Below are 6,628 nucleotides of genomic sequence, written 5' to 3'. Positions count from 1 at the left end.
GTCATCCACTAATGCTTCTGATTTCTGTTTGAGCAGTTAGTTATCTGGCTCACCTTCTTAACATTTAGTCATTTAGCAGACGCTTTTATCCAAAGCGACTTACATTTGTGCGACTTACAATGTATACACATTTTACATTTTACACTGATGGCACACTGCACATCAGGAGCAATTAGGGGTTCAGTGTCTTGCTCAAGGACGCTTCGACAGGGAATCAAACTAGCAACCTTCTGTTTACTAAACGACTTCTCTACCTCCTGTACCACTGTCGCCCCCTCTTAACAAGAACAATGAAGGGAAAGGACTGTATGATTATGCATCAGATACGATATGCACATGGAACTCGTGTGAAGTGTGCTTGTTTACTTGTTGTCTACTTCTGGAGAATTCTAGGTTGCGGTATCTGTAATAACTTCCTCGTTGATACATTTCAGTTTCAGAGCATTTGAGTCCGTGTGTAGAGTTTAAGAATTGACGTGATGTATATGAACGGAACTGATGCTCTGGAATCTGCTGGAGATATCCACAAAACTAACAGACTACAAATCCAACCAAGAACCACATGCTCAGCCACTCCTTACCTGTTTCTGTCCAGGGATTGCAGTGACTCCTAACATCCTTACCTGTTTCTGTCCAGGGATTGCAGTGACTCGTAACATCCTTACCTGTTTCTGTCCAGGGATTGCAGTGACTCGTAACATCCTTAACTGTTTCTGTCCAGGGATTGCAGTGACTCGTAACATCCTTACCTGTTTATGTCCAGGGATTGTAGTGACTCGTAACATCCTTACCTGTTTCTGTCCAGGGATTGCAGTGACTCGTAACATCCTTACCTGTTTCTGTCCAGGGATTGTAGTGACTCGTAACATCCTTACCTGTTTCTGTCCAGGGATTGTAGTGACTCGTAACATCCTTACCTGTTTATGTCCAGGGATTGTAGTGACTCGTAACATCCTTACCTGTTTCTGTCCAGGGATTGTAGTGACTCGTAACATCCTTACCTGTTTATGTCCAGGGATTGCAGTGACTCCTAACATCCTTAACTGTTTCTGTCCAGGGATTGTAGTGACTCGTAACATGAATCACACTGTCTCAGAACACATTGCAGTGACTCCTAACATGAATCATGGAGCAGTATCTGGAATCTACAGTCATTTTCTGTTTATACATTTTGCTTGATTAAGTTGTAGCTTGCTAGTTTTAGACCAAAAACTCCTTACAGCTGCTTCAAGCTGTATGACATCTAGTTCAGTCATTTTACTGCTACCGTGTCTTGGAGTCTACATTTTACTTTGATGATTTTAGTTTCATATTTGCCCTCCAAATGCAATGTCATGTATATTGTGTTTCAGTCATCTATGCAAGGCCATTTAGCAATGTCGGTTCAAAACATCAATCACACACACACCAAACAAAAAAAAACACATACATTAACTCTGTTGTTATGGACTTCCATCATGGGTGCCCTCAAACAGATTCAAATCAGGAAATCACATTGAAATATTTTTCATGCTTTTGTGGGACAGGCTTGCCTGTCTTAAATGCATATCCATGGTTCTGCATGCTTAAGAAGGGCTTTAGAAAATGTGCTCTTGGTGATAACCTTTCATGCATCAGGACTGACCTCATTCAAATTCAGAAAAGATAGGAGAAATACCACATTCACAGTCAGGTGAGCTACTCCTGACAGCTTGATTATTCAAATGGTAATTGCCATCCACCTGAAGCATTCTTGGGATTTGGACATTCAGTATATTCATGCATGACAGGGATATGTCATTCCCAACACAAAGCATTGTCCACGTGCTACGCCTCGGGAGATGATCAGATGATTTATATTCCACACAGATGATTTCTTTAGAGTTTGAGCCTAAGTGACTTGACATCCTATCCGGGGTAGTTGTTCTCCTCAAATGTCCTGCCGTGTGTCACATGTGTGCTAAGTGTAATCAGATGTCATTTCTTTTGTATTAAATTGAAAAATTGCCTAACTATACTTCACAATTTGTATTAACACTTCAGATGATATTAGTTTTATTTTTTTTAGAACACCAAAAACATTTTCTAAAGGATTACTTGATTCATTTCATGTTTTTGTGCATATTAGAGACACTCATTCTCTTGAACATATTTGCAACAAATATTAACGGCACCGGTGTCCACGCCAGTGCAATGCGTCATGATGACCTCTAGAGGGTGCCATACTGCCGTATAACTGACAGGTAGACCTAAAATAAGGTCTACCTGACTAACAACTGGTAACAAAACAGTGTGTTATGACTATTGTGAATATGTCTTATTTGATGATGGTTGGGTTAAGACAATGAATTGGCTAAAAATGTATTATGTATTATCTACAATACAGTAACTTCTTTGTCAGGGACTCCCTGTCTGCATATCATTACAGAACATGACGCACGACATCAAATTAACCCTAGTTTAGCAGAAATAGGCTGGGTATAGCAGGAAGAGGATGCTGTTCATGATGCCTACACCAAACAAAAAACACATACATTAACTCTGTTATTATGGACTTCCATCTTCAGTGACCCCCCCCCCCCCCCCACCCCCCCCCCCCCCCCCAGGCACTTCTGCCAATCTAAACAGCTCTGCTGAGGGTACTTAAGAGAGTCCAAGGCACTTCTGCCCATCTAAACAGCTCTGCTGGATAGCTGTCTGCATAAACACTTCTGAAAGCCCTTTGGACTCTTTCTATGGGGGGAGCAATTCTTCATATTAGCACTGGCCAAATGCTCAACCCCTAATCGACTTCAACCTAACTACTACTACAAACCCCTGTGGAAAACAGAATGGGGTGAAGAAATACAGACGGCCAAGACCTATTGCTGTTCAAATAAATCAACATCGTTGTTATACATTTCTGGCAAAATACAACAATGTGATGTTTCACCATGTGCTAGAACTTTAAATAAATCTTGCAGTTTTACTCACTTTGGATGAAAAAATACAAACGATAAAGATGATGGACTGAATATCTGTTTAGCACAGCAGCCTAGTCTGCTGGTTACGTTCTATAGCCTATGTAGTTGAGCTGTGTCTGGAGCGCTGGGCTGCTGCCTGCCTTTAATTAATTGATGGATTTCTGAAGAATAAAGCAGAATGCTGATCATTTATTTATATCACATTCACTGACAAACACAATTTTATCAAACATTTATTTTAGGTTTTAAGCTTACTGGTGTGTTGCTTTTCCACCCTGCAGAGGTGTGTCCCACCATAGTGACTCCACCAAGCTCATGGACTGATTCAGAGGTGTGTGTGTGTCCATATTGACTCCACCAAGCTCATGGACTGATTCAGAGGTGTGTGTGTGTGTCCATAGTAACTCCACCAAGCTCATGGACTGATTCAGAGGTGTGTGTGTGTCCATAGTGACTCCACCAAGCTCATGGACTGATTCAGAGGTGTGTGTGTGTCCATAGTGACTCCACAAAGCTCATGGACTGATTCAGAGGTGTGTGTGTGTCCATAGTGACTCCACCAAGCTCATGGACTGATGCAGAGGTGTGTGTGTGTCCATAGTGACTCCACCAAGCTCATGGACTGATGCAGAGGTGTGTGTGTGTCCATAGTGACTCCACCAAGCTCATGGACTGATTCAGAGGTGTGTGTGTGTCCATAGTGACTCCACCAAGCTCATGGACTGATTCAGGCCTGAGAGGAACGGAAGTGAAGAATCAGCAGGAAAGGACATATGCTGACTACTACCACTGGGTGGATGGGTTTCACGTCTGAACTAAATGACAGTGACATTGTCAGTCTTGAAAAGAAACTAAATGTAGTTCATGAAATCCTGATGGCAACATTTATTTGACTTCTTGTGTCTGTTATGCATGAACTCTCCGTGCTGATGCTGAAATGAGTACACTAATAATAATAATTATTAATTAATTAATAATTTATGTGCATGTCATTTCTTTGTGCATATTATGTATTTGCTGTAAAGCACTTTGAGCTGCATTCTTTTGCATGAAAGGTGCTATATAAATAAAGTTTTATTATTATTATTATAATTCATTCTTATTAAGAAGAAATAGTGTGTTCTGAATTACTCATGAATAAACCGGTTCAACCAATGGGCTTTCAGAATCCTGTGTCCTCTCATGTTCAACCAATGGGCTTTCAGAATCCTGTGTCCTCTCATGTTCCTCAAAGCTACCAAACACTCGCTCTCTTCTAACCCATCAAAGATATGGTGCCGCTGAATTTTCAAAAGATATCTGGCAGATGTATGCATTTATTATTACCAATGTGTCCTAGTTTGATTGTCTGCTGTAGGAAGTACTGCGGTGGCAATATCAACATGTCATTCCATCAAGACTCTCAGTGGGGAAACGGTGGCTCCTGGCTGTTATCTTCAATTACGCTGGGCTTCTTTACCTGTCTGCTCATGGCACAGCTCAGCGCAGCTCCCAGTCATGTGGTGTGAAAGGCACCTGTCACAGCCATTAAAGGTGTTTCAACCACACTAGTAAGCCCAAATGGCTCCCTCGAGTGCGCTCACGCTGATCGAAATCAATAGCGCTTTTAACTGTCACCCTGGAATCTTTCAATAGCGCTTTTAACTGTCACCCTGGAATCTTTCAATAGCGCTTTTAACTGTCACCCTGGAATCTTTTGAGACCGCTATGAATGTTCTTGGGATGCTTTACAGAGGATTTGATCTCTCTTTTCAACTTCTTCATGATGTGCATAGAAGAGTCTTCACCAAGTCAAGTATTTTATGATGATTTGAGAAGCTTTTATTTGCCTTGGAAAAAAAAAATACTGTAGGGATTTGAGTTGACATAACAACTTTGATTTTTTTTGGGGGTGGGGGTGTTCATTGTGAAACACTCAGAGCTTTTTGCCACCACTATATTTGTATTGCAGAATTGGCAGCACTGCAATTGAAGATAAATGTCTTCATTTGTCTAAAATAGGCCTGATGAATTTAACTGAAATCATGAATGCCCGGCTGACACAATGAAGCTATGTTGTTCATTGAGAAAGTGATAAGTGATTGATTGCTATGTTGTTCATTGAGAAAGTGATAGGTGATTGATTGATATGTTGTTCATTGAGAAAGTGATAAGTGATTGATTGGTTTATTGTCACCCTTTCCCTCACTCCTCACACATGATGGATAGGACTACTGAACAGTCTATTGGTATTTCTAATACACACAACACTGCTGTGAAATAATCACTACCTATGAGCACTGAGGCTCATCAGGACATGAATCCAGGTTTTGTGTATCAAACATGTCGGTCTAGAACTGGGAAAATGATATTCAATGATTTGAATGATTAGTTAATATTTAACATCAGTGTGTGCATCTATCAAAATATTTGTTTAATCCAATTCTTAAATCCACACTCTGAAGTGGTCAATGATGTTTTGTCAATGTTCTGTAATTATATGTATAAGTTTCTGTTTGTGCTGAGACAGTGAAGTGAATAAAATAACCTCTTTTATTTGTTCTCCTCATCTGAACTCTAATAAACATGACCGACAAAGCATGCCATTACAGTGCCATAACAACAGGCAGCTCCAGCTCCAGATCCCTCAGGAAAGTAATGAAGATCACGGCAGACCCCTCACATCCTGCTAACAGTCTCTTTAACCGTCTCCCCTCTGGACAGCGATACAGGGCCATCATGACCAAAACATCACGTCACCTCAACAGTTTTTTCCTCCAAGCAATAGCCCTCCTAAATAGCTCTCACACACGAACTTTATCGCACTTTATTTAACTTTATTTAACATTATTATTGTTGCACTACCTCCATTCTTATTTATTATTTTGCTCATACTGTCTGGTACTATCTGTCCTTGTATTGTTGTTCTGTGTTGTCTTGTTGTTCTATTTGTGATACTATAGCCTGCATGGAGAAAACCAAAAAAAATTCCTAGTATCTGTATACATGGCGAAATAAAGTTGAATTGAATTGAGTTGAGTTGAATTGAATTGAATTGAATATCTGTGTATTATTCTCACCTTCCCATTGGATGAGCTAATAATTCTGGACTCAAAATGGTAGTGAGGAATCATTTCTTGATTTTGCTAATCCACTTTGGATGCTTGTGGAATTAAATGTTGTTTTGTAATCTGAGTTAAAGAAAGTAGTAGGCCAATTGCTCTAGGATAAATTGGTGGAAATGACCTCTGCAGTTGGATGTATTATCAGAGGTGTGAAGAGGCTCAAACCCTACTGTCTGGAACCTGAACTGCTTTCAGCCGATAGTCCAACACTTGTTCAGAGATAGATAACAATTTAGACTCATGTGTATACATGAGTCTAAATTGTTATCTATCTCTGAACAAGCATTTGTATTTAACATATGATTTTAGTGAAGTCCTCCGCTGACCAAATGCGAATGCGAATATGATGGTTATTTCTAGAGTTAGTTCAGAGTGTGGAGACAATATCAGGTAAAGAAGATGGGAATAGGTTTGGACCAAGACAGGTCTATTCAGATGATTCATGTGTGTGTGTGTGTGTGTGTGTGTGTGTGTGTGTGTGTGTGTGTGTGTGTGTGTGTGTGTCAGTGAATGTGTCTGTGGATGTGTGTGTCTGTGGATGTGTGTGTCAGTGAATGTGTGTGTCTGTGAATGTGTGTGTCT

Source organism: Clupea harengus, chromosome 3, assembly GCF_900700415.2.
Source record: "Clupea harengus chromosome 3, Ch_v2.0.2, whole genome shotgun sequence".
Taxonomy (NCBI): Eukaryota; Metazoa; Chordata; class Actinopteri; order Clupeiformes; family Clupeidae; genus Clupea; species Clupea harengus.
Note: the sequence above shows the minus strand (reverse complement) of the source record.